The 19,915-nt window shown below is 39.5% G+C and overlaps 1 protein-coding gene across 3 annotated transcripts in view; it reads left to right on the top strand.

The window, feature by feature from the left end:
• The first annotated feature begins 8,495 nt into the window (after positions 1–8,495).
• The window catches only part of ATF7IP (activating transcription factor 7 interacting protein), a 127,865-nt gene continuing 116,445 nt past the window's right edge, over positions 8,496–19,915 (top strand). The window contains exon 1 of one of the 3 annotated variants that reach the window (XM_075428279.1): positions 8,496–8,625. The gene's annotated coding sequence lies outside the window, so the exon portion shown is untranslated. Of the gene's footprint in view, positions 8,626–8,841; positions 8,957–19,048; positions 19,102–19,915 lie in introns of those variants that run through there. The other 2 variants (XM_075428287.1, XM_075428283.1) reach the window with 2 other exon arrangements.

Below are 19,915 nucleotides of genomic sequence, written 5' to 3'. Positions count from 1 at the left end.
GACAAGTGGTGGAATTTTATTGTGCGTGTATGTTGTTCACCCTTGTCAGTGTCACGATGGTGCTACTTTGATTTTGATGCAGGGAATTTTTTTGTTGATGTTGTAAGTTGTAAGTTGTAAGTTTTTGGAGGATGTGTGATGAATGCATATTTTAATGACAAAAATGTGTTTCACAAAGGAAAGGGGAGGAATGTGTTGCATATAGGTGGCAAGGTTTTGGTAGTAGGGGGACTGCAGAGGTGGCGTCTGAGAAGAGGTGAGGGACTGCCTTGTGCCAGACACAGCCGGTTCCAGCTGGCTTCACAACAGATCCACTACAGGAGACAGCTGAGCCCATCAGCCATCCTGGTGGCAGCTCTGGGAAAACATGACAGAGTAAAGCACTGTATGGCAGTTGGAGTAAGGAAGAAACATGTGAGACACAACTTTGTGAACACCAAGGTCATAGAAGAAGGAGGGGGAGGAGGTGCTCCAGGCACTGGAGCAGAGATTCTCCTGCAGCTCATGGAGACCATGGTGGAGCAGGTATTTTCTGCAGCCTGTGGAGGGGACCACAGTGAATGAAGGGGCCACTGATGAGAAGACCTTCTTAGAATTTGGCTAGCAGGCTAACGTGTACATACAGAAGCAATCTTATCCCTCTACCAGTGTAGCAAGACCATCTCACAGAGACATTCCCTGCGATATAGACCTGCAATCAATTTGCCATTCCCAGTTTTCTGTGAGATACACCTGTTCTATACCAGCCATTCCCTGTGGCTATGAAGGCTGTGAAGAGCAGATGGATGCCTGCGTATGACAAAAGAAGCATGGAATTTAAAAGGAAGGTGAATAGTTGATTACAACAAACAGTAGGATTGAAAGTAGAGCTGCCAAACATTTATCTTTTTTATCCATTCCATTTACCCTATTCTTTAATGTTCTCATCCTCTGCCACAGCTGCAACCTACTTCATTTTGAGAACCATGCCCTCCCACTGAAAGGGGCAGAAGAGGCAACCTAAGCTTCTCTTCCTTTCCTTTCCTTTCCTTTCCTTTCCTTTCCTTTCCTTTCCTTTCCTTTCCTTTCCTTTCCTTTCCTTTCCTTTCCTTTCCTTTCCTTGCCTTTCCTTGCCTTTCCTTGCCTTTCCTTGCCTTTCCTTGCCTTTCCTTCCCTTCCCTTCCCTTCCCTTCCCTTCCCTTCCCTTCCCTTCCCTTCCCTTCCCTTCCCTTCCCTTCCCTTCCCTTCCCTTCCCTTCCCTTCCCTTCCCTTCCCTTCCCTTCCCTTCCCTTCCCTTCCCTTCCCTTCCCTTCCCTTCCCTTTCCTCTCCTCCTTTCCTTCCTTTCCTTCCTTTCCTTCTTTTCCTTCCTTCCTTCCTTCCCTTCCTTCCTTCCCTTCCTTCCTTTCCTTCCTTTCCTTCATTTCCTTCATTCCTTCCTTCCGTATGTGTATACATTATGATCTGTAGGACACCTACCTCAAAAATATAAGAGCTCCTTTCTCACTTCCTCAGGTATACCAATGTTGGGAGAAATAATCTAAAATTATTCTTCTAAATCATGGAATTTAAATAACTTACTAAGTAAGGTGGTGGTAACTAGCAATGGATAGGTGCTGACTTCTCCATTTGTTGGGGACTTTAATCAGGATCAATGAATCATGTGTTTTGGTTAGTTACCTCCCTCAGTATTGGAAGAATTGTGTGATATTTTTGAAGTTATGTTTATACAAGAGGTATTGATCTTGTTTTACCATGTAATAAAAGGAACTTATAGAAGGAAGTAATGAGAAAGTACTCAGAACTTGGCAAAAAAATACTAGACGACAACTTCAGTTAGGAAAAAGCTGTAAAGGCAAGGCAATGGCTTCCAGCAAAAATAATGGCCAACTTAAGACTGGCAAATGCCAAAACTTCAAAACATTCCTTTTTTTTTTTTTTTTAAGTATGATTGTATGTTCAGGTTTGGCATAAATGTAGTGAATTTATAGTTGCCCTTCATTTTCACTTTAAGTCACTGTGGAGAAAATTCAATCCAAGCAGGAAATACAACAGTAATAAAAACAACAAAACTACATATATAAACCCATACAAGCACATGTTTAGATTCCATTCCTCTTCTGACAGACAAATTTTTATTTGTAAAGGCTGATCATCCTGTGTTTAAGACAAAAAAAAAAAGAGACCTTTCAAAATACAACTGAGGAGATCATGAGATATTCTTAAGTCCAATTATTCTGTAATTAATGTCTTCCTGAAAAAGGTCACTATGGCTAAGCCCAAATATTTTACCTTTTTAAGTTGCTACTAAACCACTCTGCATCTGATTCTTCACTGGCAATTTCCTGCAGATACACATCATTTATCAAGAAATTTATTACCACTATTACCACTTGGATTCATTAACCCTTGAGTCTTCCACTTTCTAGAAAGATCTAAAGCAGGTATGACACTGAAAAAAACCCAGCATCAGAGCTGAGAAAAAGAAATAAACTGACTCATCCTTTTAAAATAGTATAGAAAATTTTCTTTTAAAGAAAGTATTTCCATTTCTGAACAGATGAAAAGGTGAAATATCTTCATTCCTTTAAACTAAGTCAGCAACATGACTACACAAAAATCAGCCCACACACTTCAGATTATCTTCATAGTTCATTTACTGAAGACATTCCATATTAATTACATTCCAGAGTCAAAACATACTCCCAAGGAGGGAACATATGAAATATTCTTCATGTTTCTTCATCAATTTCTAAAAATACTTAAATTGGATAAAATTTAATGAGACACATGTTCATAAAACTTTACATGTGTAATCTGGAGGTCAAGCACACTTCATCTAAGAAGTACTGTGGGAGTTAAAGCTGAGCACTAATTTCTCAACCTCTGCTGCAATAACAATGCCACCGCAGTATTACTTTGCATTTTTAGGGGGGAAAAGGCATCTTCCAAACCAAGCTACTTCTAGAGTAATTATCTCTGAAGTAATGGAAAGACAACTGTGTTCAGGAAGTAAGTTACATAGTCAACAGATTTGATGAAAACCAGATTGTTCCATGGCCACCACGTGAATACTTCTAATGATTCAAAATAAACTGCAAGAAAAATAGCTAAAACCAAAAGAGCTTTTATAGCTTGAATGTTCTCCAGTATATCAGGTGCTGTTTTTACAACTAGGTTTCACAACTTTCTCATATCAAAGAATAAATGGGACAATGGGAGACAAGCTCTTGTTTCCAACAAACAGATTCCTGATCGGTGCTTAGAATTCTCTTAATTTTTAGACCCTTTGGAAAAGGTTCTTCATTTAATAGATTCCAATTGTCAATCAGGTTACATTTGGTTAAAATTTCTTTTTCTTTTGAAGTCTGATAGACTCTTCAGCTAGATGTTAAGCACAAGAATTCACGGTGCAGACAATACTTTCTTGTATCTCAAAACACATAATTTAGTGCAGTAGAAACAACTTTAACAAGATATAAATACATGGCTTTGTCACTACTTTATCATTGAACTCGACATTTACCACTGAACTGTATCAATCTTTATGGTACAAAATACAATTTTCTTATTAAAACCAGAAATGAAGTGAGATCTAGTTTATTATGGTAGAGGTGGAAGGAAGCAAAGGGAGAGGACAACACAGAGGAAAAAAAGACTGATTGGTGTTTAACCTAGACATATGTGTTCAGTAAATAAATGAGTTAGTAAACACAGCAAAGTCACCACAGAGTAAGTTTGATCAGGAAACAGCTGAGCAGCAGAATATTTACTTCATCATTAGTAAATTTTATTTTTAAAAACTATTATTACATCAGAGACGAACAGATTTAGGAATTTTCCCCGAATCTTCTTATTACCTTTAAAGGTAATAGATAATATTAGCGTATTTTACAAAAGTCACATTACAGGAAGCTACTTAATCTACGGTGAAAAGTAACCTAAGTGAAAATACCTTAAATAGCTTTCATTCACTATAGTAAAATTTCCTCAAGTATTTTGGTTACATTTACCATGTTTGCACTCTTTGTACGTTCTTAAGTTTATATCTTTTAAAAATTTAGGAAATGTCTGAACATATTTTCATAGATTTTTTTTCCTGCTGGCTGTATTTTAAGTTTCTCTATTTGAAAAAAAAAAGTGCCCTTATATAAAAAAGGAACTTAAAAAATTTCCTCTATTTGTCTTCACCAGAAAGGTATCGTGTAAATCCTTTTTGAGTGACATTTTAAGCCTTCCTACTGAAATTCTTGAAGTCCCAAATGAATTATTAAAGCACAGATTATGTTGTCAGATAGGGATATATTTTCTTCCTTGCCAGAAATATTTCTGTTAGTTAAATTACTTTCTGGTGTTATGGTGTTTCTTTTGCCCTGCATGGGAATGGTTTATAATCAGAGAATCATAATACTTTTTTCTTTAAAATACTTCATAAGTTTTTCTTTGAACCCATTTTTAAGCAATAATAAATCATCTTATATGTATTTGTAATGCTAGAAAACGGCTATGATATAAAGATGAACTATGGTATAAAGATGAACATATTAACATAATTCATACTAAGTGAAACAAGAATGAAAATAAATTTTCCATTTAAAAATAATTTTGATGCTGATTTCCTGTTAATCCTTATTGTCTTTGGTGATCAACAACAAGTAGTTCTGAAAACAAAATTAACTGATTTTGTTTGCTTGCTTTTTTAATAGTTTGTCTTTCTATAACTATTTTGGAGCAAAGAAAGTTATTATATTCCACTTTTGTCACTGTTGTAAAGCTCTGGCGAAGAATGGGATCACCTTCTGTCTTTGCAAAGATAATTCATACACCAAGTTAAATTTCTAGGCAATTCTATGTAAAACTGAATGCATTTGTTTTCTGTCACCTTTCAATAAGTGTTTAATTTATGAATAACTGAAAAAAGAAACCCACACCAAAACCACCTTTCTAAACATCATTTGAAATATTAATGAGTAATTCTTAAGAAATAGTCATTGGTCTACTGGGCCTTGCAGAAGCTTTCCCATGCTATTTAAGTGTGAGGTTTCAATGGCAACTTTTATGTTTCTGTATTTCATTACAGAACTGGCTCTCTGAACTTGTTTCAGAGATTTCTCAGTTTCTGTCATCATGAACAACGCATAAACTCTGGACAGCTGGATTATTCAGCATTTGAAAGAACAGTAGCATGTTTATAAGTAGACTTATAAACACTTCAGAGATAGTCAGCAATCTAGATTATCTGGGGATAATCACAATCAATAGCTTCCCGTCTCTGCTAGTAGTAGTTGATGGGTCCCCTCAGCTGCTGATTAAACTGCAGCCTATCACCAAATGGAGACAGACTTTAGGCCTGACAAATAGGATTTTTTTGAGGCACCCAGATTTTCAGTACTATCTTTTCCTCTGAGATCCAAGAAAGATTCCTGTAATCATTAATTTCTTGGTGCATTTCTGTATTTTCTATGTATCTATGAGGAAAAAAAACCAACCAATTGCAGTAAATTCATAGCTAAATGCAGACTTGACAAACTGTATATTTATTAGGGTGACAAAACGTTCTTCATTCTCATTTAGGTGCATGAAATGCACTGCAGTGGACAAAATATTACGTTGCTGTAATGGCTTCCATATGGTTCCATGGGACTGGTGCTGTTTAATATCTTTGTCGTCGACATGGACAGTGGGATTGAGTGCCCCCTCACCAAGTTTGCCAACAACACCAAGCTGCATGGTGTGGTCAACACACTGAGAGAAGGGATGCCATCCAGAGGGGCCTGGACAGGCTTGATAGGTGGGCCCGTGCGAACCTCATGATGTTCAACAAGGACAAGTGCAAGGTCCTGCACGTGGGTCAGGGCAATCCCAAGCACAAGTACAGGCTGGGCAGAGAATGGATTGAGAGCAGCCCTAAGAAGAAGGACGTGGGGTGCTGGTTGATGAGAAGCTCAACATAACCCAGTAATATGCGCTTGCAGCCCAGAAGGCCAACCGTATCCTGGGCTGCATCAAGAGAAGCGTGGCCAGCAGGTGGAGGGAGGTGATTCTGCCCCTCTGCTCCATTCTGGTGAGACCCCACTTGGGGTCCTGTGTCCAGCTCTGGAGCCCTCAGCACAGGAAAGACATGGACCTGTTGGAGCACGTCCAGAGGAGGGCCACAAAAATGGTCAGAAGGATTGAACGCCTCTCCTATGAGGAAAGGCTGAGAAAGTTGGGGCTGTTGAGATGGGAGAAGAGAAGGCTGCGGGGAGACCTTATTGTGGTGTTCCAGTACCTGAAGGGGGCCTACAAGAAAGTTGGAGAGGGACTATTTACGAGGGTATGTAGTGATAGGGCAAGGAGTAATGGCTTCAAACTGGAAGAGGGTAGATTTAGATTAGATGTAAGGTAGAAATTCTTTACTCTGAGGGTGGTGAGGCACTGGAACAGGTTGCCCAGAGAAGTTGTGGATGCCCCCTCCCTGGTAGCATTCAAGGCCAGGTCGGATGGGGCTTTGAGCAACTTGGTCTAGCAGAAGGTGTCCCTGCCCATGGCAGGGGTGTTGGAACTAGATGATCCCTATGGTCCCTTCCAACCCAAACTATTCTATGATTCTACAATATTAAAGTTTAGAATAACACCAGTTGTCATCCAAAGAGACGGCTGTACCAATACCCAGTCTTCTGAAAACATCCATCTTTTAGCCACAAAACATCCACTCCTGATTGACTCTCAAAGGATATATATGCAAAAAAGATACTTGTATATGCAAAAAAAATACCCTGCATTAGTGCTCACTAGCAATGAAATTTCAAGTTCAACAGTAAGCATGGCTAGGAAGTGCCCACTTCTGGATAGTTCTAGGTTTTTCTTTCTGAAGTGCCTTGTCCTCTGTCTGTACACAAAAGCACAGAAGACTCAACCAAAATTCAAGTCTCCCTTTTTCCAGGACAAACATTCCAGTATCACACTGCAGCTCGATAAAGCTAGCTATGAAAGTTTAAGAAATTACTGTTGCAGGTGTCTGTCACAGTTTCTCTTCGAAATTATCATGTCTGTAGCAAAGATGGCAGAGCAAGATCTATGTTCAGACTTCAGCAGTTCAAGATCGCAGGCTGGTACACCTGTTTAAAGCACTGTTGCACATGTGTTTGCACAAATTTATGGGCACATGTAAACATTTCCTTTTTCCATCTTGGCTGAGCAATGCAAGCATGTAGTAGGGAGGTCAGGCAAACCACTGGGAATGACAGCATCTTAAAACACTACCCCTTAATCTGCCAAGCACAGCTGACAGGATTCTTAAATGGCTGTGTCATAGGTACTGTTCCATGACATACAAGAACAGAGCACCCTGTTGGTCAGCCTGGTCTGCATGCGACTGACAAAAACTTAATTCATATTTAGCTTACCCATGAAGTAGATAAATCAGGATGCCATTTTTCATGCCTTCAGTAGGAAGAACATGAATTTTATCAGCCTTAACAAAGAGAGAATGGGACTTTCCATTACAGGGTTAGTAGGTGACTCATACTTGCATCTCAGCACTAGATTAGCACAGGCAGTATATAAGCATTTCTGCTGAAAACTGTACACGTGTCCTCCTATGCTCTTGTTCCTTCTGTGTACCTGAGGATACAGCCGCCAGTCTCTCTGCTAGACCTGATCCGTGCCTCGTGGGACAGACCAGCTGCTGGCAATGGTCATTCTTGCCTTTGGCTACGGTACAAAGGGTGCCAAGTTCTGACTCAGATTAAAGCAGGTCCCGTGGTTTTCTCTCCCTCCGACCCACATCGCTTAGGCCGAAATGGAGGGCGAGTGGGAAATGGCCACTTGTGGTTTTGACCTGCAGGTCTCCCAGGATAAGTCATGGGCCTTAGATCCACCTAAAGCACAGCCAATGGTACTGTTTGGTTTCTTGACACTCTTGAAACCCAAAGCTGGTTGTTAAAAAAAACACCAAAACCTCTGTGTTTTGGCCAGGTGCAGCCTGTCGTGGAGAAAAAAAAGTTACCTCGCGCACGGCCCAGAGCCTGGACTAGAGGAGCGATAAGGGAGCTGCAGCGAACGACGAAGGAAGCTGATATAATACTGGTTATTTCCAGGGGTGCCCAGCGGACCCTGGGCAGGCTTTCGAAGGTGTCAGAGAGGCTCCAGAGCCAGGCAGCCCACAGCTGCTGGGGCAGGAGGCCGGAGGCCGGCGGCAGGCAGGGAGGGAAGGGCCGGCTGCTCCCGCCCTTGCCCCGGGCCCTGTCCATGGCTCCACCACAGCGCCCCCTGGCAGCGACGGCTGCAGCGAGTCCCTCGGCCCCGCCGCGTTCTCACGAATAGCCATCCGCCACCGCCCGCCAAGGGGCGGAGCCACCTGCTCATTTAAATAACTCGGCGGCTCATTTGCATGCTGGCAAGATGGCCGGCCCTGGGATTGGCCGGCTCCGAGGCAGCCCCCACTGCCGGCCCCTGTGCCCATGGAGGGGGCGGGGTCAGCCGAGAGAGGGGAGGGGACACGGGACTTATTTGCATAACGGCCCGGCGCGTGCGACGGGGGTAGGCGGTGTTGGCGCCCGGAGCGGGTTGCGATTTCGAATCTACGGCGGCAGCACCGGGAAGGCGGGAGCGGCGGCGGCCGCCGAGCGCTGAGGCAGGAGCCGCGACGGGAGGCCGGGGCACAGGTACCGCACGTCCCCCTCAGGCGCGCGAACGGCGCTGCAGCGGCAGCACTCTACGCGGAACGCTGCCCCGCGCGGCGGTGGTGGCGCTAGTGCGCATGCTCCGGGGCTGCAGCTTTGCACACGCGCCGCTGCGCGCAGCCACACCTGCTCACAAGCGCGGCGCATCTACGCGCGTGCTGCATAGGAGCACGTGACTCGGCTCCAGTGCAGGCGGCGGCGCGCATGCGCGTTGCTGTTTTCGCGCAGAGGAGGCAGCAGGTGGGGAGTGGGGTGCGGGGAGGTGCTTTCCTCCTCCCCCCGCGTGTGGAGGGATCCCCGCAGCGGCTCGCAGGTGGGTCTGGCGTGGGGCAGGGCGCAGCTGGGGCACTCTGCCGTGTCCTGGAGGCGCGGAGGGCTGGGCAACACCAGGCAGTTGTCTGCACTCTGCCTTGCACGTCGGTGAGGTGAGATGAGGTGGAGGCGCCTCCCACGCCGCACCGGGCGGGTGTTTGGGTGGGACAGTGGCGTGCCCGGCTGCCTGGCGCCTTGAAAGCGGTTCCGTCCCCTCTGTCCGAATTGGGGATGGTGTGACCTGGGAGGTGCAGAGTGCACCCTGCGGATATCCTTGCAAATACAGTGGGTGCGGGTGTCGAGCGTTGCGGCGGATGGGCTGCAGAAGCAGCGGGGAGAAAACCATTTTTACTGCGTTCAGTAGCGTGCTGATGAACTTCAGGTTAAAGTTTCTGAAGCATGCAGGCATGCTGATTTACGAGAAATAATGGTGCTTCAGTGGAGAGGGGGAAAAAAAAGGCCTAGTTATGCATTAGTTATGTGGTGCTGTCGGTAAACAAGGTCAGAGTGGCTACTCCAGGGTGTCATGGAGGCCCACGTCAAGCAAAATGGCGAAAGTTAACAGTTTAAGTATTACGTGAAGAAGGTACACTTGAACTTCTAATTTTCTTTGAACTTAAGAATTTGAAATACTGAAACAGTATTCATAGTTGAGTGTTTTTCTTTGAACTTAAGAATTTGAAATATTGAAACAGTATTCATATTGAGTGTTTTAATTCTGATGTGACGTTGGAGCCTGTTAGAGGTGTGGCGTTGTCCTCAATAAGTTTTTTCTTTTAACAGGAATATATCCTTCTTATTAGATCTCGTAATCTTTGACCGATACCTAGTGGAAATGCCTGCGTTAGAACATTTTGTTGCATAATAGTAATCTTGAAGTAAACCTGCATATGACAACGTCAGTTTGACCCTTAACACAGATAGACTTGTTGGATGGAAAAATTGGATGGAACTGTTAATGGGAAAATGTTCCTGTAAAAAGGAGTGAACAGCTCAACTGTTCTAGGCAACAGTCAATGAGCTGAAAACTGTAGCCTTCATGCAGTCACAGAAAAATAACATTTGTGTATCTAGACAGCTTACTTAACCTGCTGTCTAACTGGCAGAAGTAAGAGTATGTTAATAAATACGTTTGTTCAATATCCCAGATTATACAAGCAAATGCAATTTTGTTACGAAGAAGTTTATTGGAATTTGCATCCGCAGGATCAGGATATTGTACAAGTATGCTATTTGGCTCTCTCTTGCAAGTTCAAATATACTTTGGGCCATAATCTGTTATACCAGTTTGTTCTAGTTACAGTTATTACGGTTAATAATATTAACTATTACTTTAGGGTTTTTTTTTTAATAAAAATGCGGAGAATGTGCCTAGCTTATGCTTAAATCTGAAATGAATAAGTTAATATGAACTCTGTATGGATGTAAGGTATCGATGTAAGAAATTGTTATGTTTTTCTGATTAGGTACTGATTTGTGCAGTCCTACAGGAAGGTACGAGGGAGAGTAACACCTTGAAAATTAAGAATTCTTTGGAGGGGAAAAAACAAACACAAAAAATACTGCTATTTGATATGTGATCTTGTCTAGGTAATCTGTCAGTTTTCAGATCTGTGAAATGGGGCTAATGGTAGTTGTCAGACCCATCATAAAATTAATTCACCAGTGATTGCATAAGGATTTGTGCAATTCATGAATCACGGCTAAACTCACTATTCCTCAAGTTTGGCAGTTATCTTATTATTTTGTAGGGTCCAGACGTATCATAATCCAGAAAAGGATCGTATTAAAAATTTTGAATAGCAGTATGTTTTTCATTAAATGACAAATAATTAGAGAAACTTGTTTTGTCACTGTATATTTTATAAGTAACTGCCCATTGTGTGTTCTTTTTAAAAGAATCTGAAGAGATCTTTGTGTTCTCATCATTATGTTCTTTGTTTAGTAGACTTACTAGCTTGCTTGGAGAAAAAGGCTTTTTATCACCTCCAACCTTGCTACCAAGTGTAGCAGTGCTGAACTGATGCTTCCTGTGATACTGTGGAACAGTGTTGTATTTTGCTGTATGAATTAATTTAACAAGACTATCTTAAATGTTGTGTAGTTGATCAGTGGAAACTGTTCACAGTTAACAAAATCGATTAATAGAAGGATGCAATAATTATATACATCAACTGAAACAGTAATTTAATGCTCTCATTGAAGGACCTCTTCATTTTCCCTTCCTATCCATTATGAAGTCTGTTTTCAGTAAGATGCTAATTCAAATAGATATGTGTGCATGCTGTACTCTGTGATGTTTGCTGATACCTCCTGTTTTAGCTTGTACTGTTACACCCATTTCACATATTTAGAAGCTCAACATTAACTGTAGTGTGTTAGCTTTGCTGTAAAGGGTCCTTTAGTAATGCTTCCAGGCTTTGGAGCATAGAGACAGGAAATGTGGTCTAATATGGACAAATGCTTTCCCCCCAGCATGGGATGTGATCTGGCTAGCCAAGAAACTGAACAACCTATAAATAAAAATAGATTAATTTTAAATATTGGTTTTAAAGAATGTGTTGCAAACAGAAACAGTTAAACAATTTTTAAAATACTATGTTAGTAACTGATTCCTAATTAGTAACTAAATCCTCACTTTCAATGTGTTTGTGATTTTTCGGATAAGGCTTTTTTTACTGTTATAAACAGGTGATATTTCCACAGTGAAAAGCAGCCAGCTAAACCAGATATTCTATTTTTCTTCCAAAACAAGAAAAAAAAATTAATTTCTCCCCATATAGATTTTTTTAAAATAGTATGATCATTAATTAGGCTTTTCTGGGCTTATTGTCAGGAATTATATTTATACCAAAAATCTCAGGGTTATTGATGAAATGTAGATAGTAAGGCCGAAAGATACTTTATCAGTATGATGCTCTTACTTAAATAGTTTGCAAGTTGAATGCATTTTTTTCATTTGCTCTCCACCTAGTGTTTTTCTATATTGTGTGCTGGTCATATGTTTGTATTGTGAGTTTCTTTTGGAAATTACTGCAGTGATACAGATGTACATCAAAGTTTTCATAAGGGTTATTAGATGAGGAAAATAAGTTGCAAGTTACAAAACTGTTATGGTGTGTGAATGTGGATTTTTTAGTTTTGGGGTTTTTTTTCCTTTCCAATATATTTTTGTATAATATTTCTTTTAATTACAGAGAAGTCTAAGTTTCTTAATGTTTTTTCAGTTGAATCTGTGGCTGGACTCTTTAGTATGTGACATGACTTTGAGAGATTTACGTATACACATAAAGCAATTGGGAACTCATAAGCTGGCCAACACAAATGATGCTTTCATGGTGTATATTTGTAACTCTAGTATTTTAGTTATCTTCATTGCACTATATGCTGTATTATATCAATAAACTCTGTCCTGTTTCCACCATACTGTAAGAAATGATGTTCATCAAGCAGCAGTGATTTATCCAAATATGGGATGGAGAGTAAGATAGGGTTCTTCTGTGGGGTTTTCTCTTCCTTTCTGTCTTTAGAAAACCAAACCAAAACCAACAAAAAACCGAAACAAGCAAATAAATCTTACAAATTTTGATTTCTTTTTTTTTGTTTGTTTTTGACAGCTCATTAAGAAGCAGAAAGGTAGGTTGTTCTCTAAAGTGATCTGTAGCCAGCTGTTCTTGTTAAGTTGGACAGTTACAGAATGTCTTAAGTTCTGAATAAAGTTCAGATGTGAATAGAGTAGTACTTCATATTTAAAATTCCTGTAGCTCAGTCTTGTTTTTGCTATTAAAGTCTGGTGGCTGATCCCAAAGAAGGTAGCTGTAAAGTGTTCTAACTTTGAGCTTTTTTTTTTCAGTCAGGAGGATCTGGAGCATAGATTTTTGTCAGCCTTTGAGTTATGGTTGTCTTTTAAAAAGCAAAATTTTACATGATGTTGTGGGATCTTAATTTTCATTCTCCTGAAGAGATTTTATATATCATTTGTAGTATGTTTAGGTGTCTTACCTTTTTTATTTGGGGGGTTGTGACTAATTTTTTCTCCCTGTTTCTGTAGCAGTGAGGGTTAGGAAAGCTTTGAGTTCATATGTAGAATGTTTAAGTCTCTGGAATCATCTGATCATTAAAGTTCATTATTAGTCTACAGATCAGACTATAAAAATGAGTATGATCAATTTTAGAGATATAAATTACTGATACTAGCTATCCAGAAACTGGATCTGCAGAATGCATTAGTGTTCTTTTGGAATAGTAAAGATTGGACTAGACCAATACATTTTTTAGCTTTTCAGTGTGTAAACAATTGAATTGTGAGTCAGAAAAGAGAGTCTGTTTTGTTGGTTTGGGGGGTGGGTGTGTGTTTATGTTTAGTTGCATATTCTGGCTTTAGTTAATGTTCTAGTTCTTACTTCTGTCTTGACTATTTGTGCGCATATATATATGTGTGTGTGTGTGCAAAAAAAAAATCCCAAAGTTGAGAGTAGAATTTCAGCTACACTTAAGTTTTATGTGACTTTGTGTTTTATGTTTTCATTTGAGGTTATGTTAGACAGTATTAAACAACAAAACAATGTTGTAGTGAAAAATGAATGCCTGCATGAAACTTAAGAAATGCATAAATAAGGTTATTAAATGTCACTTGGGAATTCCACTGGTAAATGTGTTTAACAAATACCTTTTTTTGCTTAAGCAGAAAATTACAAAACAGGTTTGTAACAAAAATGTTTTTTAATTGTGCCATAGCCCTACAAGTTTTAACAGAAATCTGCTCAGTTCTGGTAGTCCAATTTTCTGTGATTGTTGTTTGTCAATTGTTCTAGCCTTAGTAATTCTTGAAAGACTTGTTTGTATTCAGTAAATTTGACAGAGTAGTAAGTATTGAAGATAATTAATTCCTGCAAATTCCTGCAAATTTTGTGAGAACAAGCAGCTGGGGTGAGGAGAGGCTGCCATTGTCCCCAGTGAGGGAACATACCAGTTACACATTGTTTTGAGGTGGTAAGTTGCTGTCAGTCAGGACATAGGCATTGTCTGTCAAAGCAGGATGGAGGCTGTCACATCAACGTGCAGCTTCGGACTAGACATGTACGTGCGCTCACGTGCCTGGTGTGGTGCGGTACCAGTGATAACCCAAGGTTACTCTGATAAAAAGTAGCGAGACAATGTTTATAAATTTGCAGGAAATGTGGTTTCGTTAGTTCCATTGCTCACTCATTGTCTTCTTTAGTACCACTGATGTATGCTGTTTAAAATCAACTGTATATTTAACAGTAAGTCTGTCCTCCTCATTCCTCCCCTTTTTTTTTTTTTTTTTTGTAATGATTTCTTGGTGGTGTAGCTGAAGGCATAATAGTTACTATGTGGTATTAAAGAAATGCCTGCTCCTCACTATGGCAGCTTCCACTATATCACTGCAGAGGAATTCAGAACACTATATATGTATATTGTATAAATGTCCTTTATGTTCCTTTGTGACTTATGAGTAACTTGTAAGACCAAAAAAAAAAAATAAAGGCTGTGCCCTCAAAGATATTTTATTTTGAGCTGTGCATGTTATAAATGACTAAAAACTACTCATGAGTTACCAGCTCTTACTTCTTCCAGGACAAACATCAAATCATGTGAGATCTTAGTAAATTAGATGGCTGTGTGCAAAGTATTTTTTTGCAATAACTTATTTTCTAAGATATTTAGGTAAACTAATACAGCTTGTTTGCTGTGTGTAACTTGGATATTTTTAATACAGAAAAACTTTTTCTCTTCTAGACAATTTCTGAAAATGCTTTTAAGTAAATTCATGTACTGAAAGAAAGGTTTTCTAAATAATATGACTGTGGATGTGTCACCTACCTGTGAAAATAACCTGTTAGCCTGGTTTCACCTGGGATAGAGTTAATTTTCTTCCAGAAGCTGATGTGTTTTGGATTTAGTATGAGAAGAATGTTGATAATATACTGATGTTTTTAGTTGTTGCTAAGAAATCAAGGACTTTTTTCAGTTCTCCAGGTTCGGCTAATGAGCAGGTGTACAAGAGCTAGGAGGGAGTGTAGCCAGACAGCTAACCCAAGCTGGCCAATGGAAATATTCCGTACGCTAGCCATCGTGCTCAGTATATAAATAGGGGTTGGCTGGGGGGCAGAATCTTTTTTCTGGAAGCTCGATCTTTTTTCTGGGAGTTTGATCCCTATTCTGTGGGTTTGGCGAGTTCCGCGAAATCTGCAAGTTCCACAATATCCACAAAATCCAGGAGTTCTGCAATTGCTTCTCAGGGACTGGCCGCACAATCAGTTGTCGGGCAGTGAGAAAAATTTTATTATGTATTGCTTGTTTTGCATATTCTTTATTATTATTATTCCTTCCTTTATTGTCTTATTAAATGGTCTCTATCTCAACCTGCAAGTTTTACTTTTTGTCCATTCTCCTCCCCATCCCACTGTGGGGAAGGAGGAGCAAGTGAGCACCTGTGTGGTCCTAGTTGCCAGCTGCTGGGTTAAACTGACATTTATATATTTGCTCCATCATTTTCAGCTTGCCTAAGCATTATCCTCCATTTCACAATAGTGTAAAGAAATATTATGGTAAAAGAAAAAACGCGCATGAAAAAGTTCCTTCTATCTTTGCCTCTAACTTATTGCAGTTTTCAGAAAGTCATTTTAAATAGATGTTGCATTCTAATTTTTTTTTGAGTCTTTCAAAATGTGTTTAGTAGCAAACTAGCCTGTAAACATACATGCTTGGTGACTTCAGTCAATACATTGAAAATTTCCTTCATTGGTCCTATTTTCAAGTGTCTTGGAATTACGGGAAGACCTCACATGTTGTGCAGACTATGACTTTCTGGACTCTAGTGTTCCTTGTTTCATGATCAACGTGGACTCTTCCTTTTCCCCAATAGGTTTTTTTAATCTACAAAGTTCTTGCTGTCCTAAGTGCAATTTGAGATGTTTCTTGAAGTCAGCCTACTAGCCTATGTAAACACAGGAATAAAGGAGGGTTTCAGTAGGTGGTCTGTTGAGACTTCAGTTCAGATGCATACAAGCAGTAGTAGTGTCTCATGAATTTCATCAGTGTAAGAACTGTTTTGTCCACTTAACGTTAATTAACATACAAAAAAGGATGAAAGAAGAGGGTAAATGAGAAAAGGGGATGAGATATGGTTTGCACACAAGGAAATGTGGATGATATGTAGCAGACTGGTTTCTAAGTGTGTAATTTGACCAAAAAGAAATTATATATGCTTTGGCTGCTTTTTTACTGGCCTTGTAATGTGAAATGACATAAAACCCTGTCTGAAAGTCCAGAATCTTCTGCCTCCCTTTGATTCTTCAGGGTATGAGCCCTAGTACAAAGTCTGACTCCATGTAATGATATTTAAAAGGTAGGGGTGATATTACTTATACAGGGCAACAATTAGAGAAATGACAGAGTACTGTTCTCTTGAGTTTCTTGTTTGATGTTCATGAGAAAGTTGGAAAATGGAAGGTCTTTTAAAAATGGACTTATGACTAGAATAATTGAACTTGCTGAGATGATACTGCAGTGTAGTTTGCATGTCATCCATCAAAAGGGAGCAGAGTTAAGTTTGTTTGGAGATTTTGTGTATTTAAGAGAAATCTAAACAGGTTAAGTTTAAATTCCATTCTGAACCTCTTAAAAATGCTTGATCTTACTTGTTTTTGATTTATAGAGAACCTGTATGCCACCCTAAGTAGCAGTAGAGAAACTGTAGTCCCATGCTAATGTAGGAATTCCATATTAGTGTAGGTTCACTTTAATATTTCCTGGACCAAAGCATTCTCAGATGAGTTATTTCAGTTCTAATTTTGTGTTTAATTAAACATCAGGTTTTATTTTAAATGTTTTGTTAATATTTTTTAACTTAATAACACACATGTAAATGTTAACTGAAGTATACTGAAGTGAACTGTTGAGTAAATGCATATAGTCTTTTACCATTCGGCTAGATTTTTGTGACTGGGTGTCTGTGTTAACGTATCAGTACCTCTGCATGTTCACGAAACTTTCTGACAAGGTAAGGTGATTGAATGCAGCAACTGGAGTGTGACATGAGTTCTGTTTTCTCTGGCTCAGTGAAAGTGTTCTCTGAAATTTTTTTGCTAAGTAGTTATGCCTATTCAAGCATATTTAAGTCACTGAGTTCCCATATATCAAGCTCCAGGACTGAGTATTAGAGAATGCAGTGTTGTACAAGTGCAGCTCTTGGGTTTTGGGTTAGAACCTTCCTAGGTTTTTGTTGAACTTCTAGGACTGGAGGTCAGATTCACTTTTTGATGTAGGAATTTTGTAAGTGTGCTAAAGATAGAAGTCTCTTCTATTTAAAACATAGCTACCATGGAAATCAAAATGTATGTTTATTCGCCATATAAATGAAATACTGTTTGAATTCTGAAATATTATGAGTTACTGTAAATCTCTGTAAGCTGAACATGTTCCATGTGTGAAGTTCAGAGTAAGCAACATGGGGTTATAACTGGCTAATAGAAAACGTTTCTTTTGAATTTGTTGTAAACTTGATTTTTGATTTAGTAATAGGTCTTGGTGGGTAAAAAAACATCAGTGTACTGGGTAATTTTAAATTAATTGTAATTAAATTGTTCTCCAGTCTTCATAAATTTGTTTTGGAGGGACTTGTCTTTTGGGCATTTGAACTTCAAGCATTTTAATTTAGTTATTTGAATCTGTACAGTATTATCAAAGATGATAATTAATGTAGCTGTTTATATGTAATGTGGCATTTCTTGTGTTGTAAATCATGCTTTTCCTTTTGTCCTTGTATTAGCTAGCCTGGTGTATTTCAACATTTTAAAAGTTTGAAATACTGACTGGTGCTGATGAGTGCATCAGGCAACTACTGCTGGCATGATTAATCAGTCCTGAAATAACCAGCTACAGCTGTCAACAGAATGCACAATTACATAAGTTTAGACATTTTCATAACAGAAGTAAACGGAGGGCACGTTCTCCCCCCTTTTTTTGGGAGGGGGGGCTTACCATGTTGCACTAAATTTGCATCACAAAGACTGTTCCATGTGCTCTTGCAGTTGTTTTGTTTTAAAATAGCCATGTTGGGATTTTGTGGAAGAGGTGTACATTATGAAGTGAGGCAGATACAGAGGAGCTCCCTCCAGAACTGATTCACTGTAGCCTGGACAAGAGTGGGTGACTGGCATTAATGAACAAATGTTAAAGAGGAACCTGTGTTATCTTAAGTTCTGCTTGCATTAAAATTGTGTATTTGTTTGACAACACCTCTCCCTCAAAGGTTCCCAAACTAGTTTGTTAGGAACAGACTACTCGGTATCATTACAACGTTTCAGGAAAATTGCTGAAGGTATTCTGGATATGTCTCTTCTTTGAACAACTTACACAATGTACTGCATCATTTATAAAAATTATATACTTGATTTCTTTGGGCACTGAGGTTCTGGAGTGTTCCTGGGTTTTTGCTAGCTTCCTTATTTAAGAAGTGGACCTCCTTTTCTCCCCCCAAGTAAAACTGTTTATTGGGCAACTAATATTGCACAATCTTTCAAAATGGGTGGTGCTGTAAAAAGGTATAGATCAGTTTCTTAAGCTTTTTTTTTTCTTAAGGCGGAAATGAGGCTGCTCTTGAAAAGCATTCCCTAACATTCTAACATTTGTCAGTTCCGTGCATGATCTGGCTCTGTATCTGTGGCTGTTAATATGTGACATGGATTCTGAACTGCCTAGAGCTGGGAGGGGTTTGATGTATGTGATACAAATCCTGGATCGCAGACCTATGAGGGCTGCCTCTCAGCGGGTTTTGATTTATTTTAGTTTGCTCTCTACCAGTGGTGCTCTGAGTAGCTGCAGTGTTGCAGCTGTGCATTAACCATTTGCTGCCTGTCAAAGAAACCATTCCTCTGGCCCCCCTCTGCCTGTGCAGTTTGTTGCAGTGTGGCAAAGAGGAAGGTGCTTTACTGCATAAATGTTTTATCCACTGCTGAGTTGTCACCGAGTGGCTGGTCTTGAGTGCACATTGCAGCCATTTTAATCACATTTTCAGTGCAGTTTCAAAATGGCTGACAAAGTGCTCTTCACTGCAGCAGTTTAGCTTGGCTGCATGCAAATGAGCAGAGCTGTTGGCATCACATGCTCCAGACCTTAGAGGTAAGCACCAGCTCTGCTTTGCTGAGAAACAATTTTAAACTTTGTTTAGGCAAAATTAACTAATCGTAAGCTGTATAAAATATCTTTAAATAGTCCCTTTTTTGTCAATAGGAGGGTGTGTTTTGGTGAGGGTGGGTTTTTTTGGTTTGGTGTTTTTTCTTTTGTTTTCTCTCCCCTTTCTCACTGAATTAATTCCTAGACCTCACTGAATTAATTCCTAGACCTCTATCCTTTTTCAGTTACAAGGTAGATGGGGTGGAGAGGTCAAAGGTCATACCCATATACCTTGCTAATCAAATTATTTCATTTTGGCGTACTTCCTCACCAGACCAGAAGAGCTCTCACTTTATGCTGCCATTTCTCAAAAGTTTGACCCATACTCTAACGAAAACATAAAATAAACTATAAACTTTTGTTAAATTTTTGTAACCAAGTGATTAGATTTACATTTGATTATCATATTTTCAACTTGTAGCTTTTTCTAGTGGTAGACGAGAAATACAAAACCTGCGAAAATATATTGGAATAGCAATGATTATGTAAATGTTAACTATTTTGTACATAGCAGTTATTTGCTACTCAAGGATAACCCTACTATAATTTTTGCAGAACTACTACAAGTGATAGAATGAAAATTTCAAGGTAAATTATTATTTCTTTTGTATAACTTAAGTGAAATCTGAGTTTCAAAGTGCTGGTGGTTTCACAAGGCCTAGTCTTTTCTTGTGTGTGTTACTGGCTGGTGACCTAGCTATCTGTCATGCTTAACACTCGTTAAAAGGCAGATGCCAGTGTCCAGGGACACGAAGGTGGG

This window comes from Opisthocomus hoazin, chromosome 8 (assembly GCF_030867145.1).
Source record: "Opisthocomus hoazin isolate bOpiHoa1 chromosome 8, bOpiHoa1.hap1, whole genome shotgun sequence".
NCBI lineage: Eukaryota > Metazoa > Chordata > Aves > Opisthocomiformes > Opisthocomidae > Opisthocomus > Opisthocomus hoazin.
Note: the sequence above shows the minus strand (reverse complement) of the source record. Positions and strands in the feature narration are given on the sequence as shown.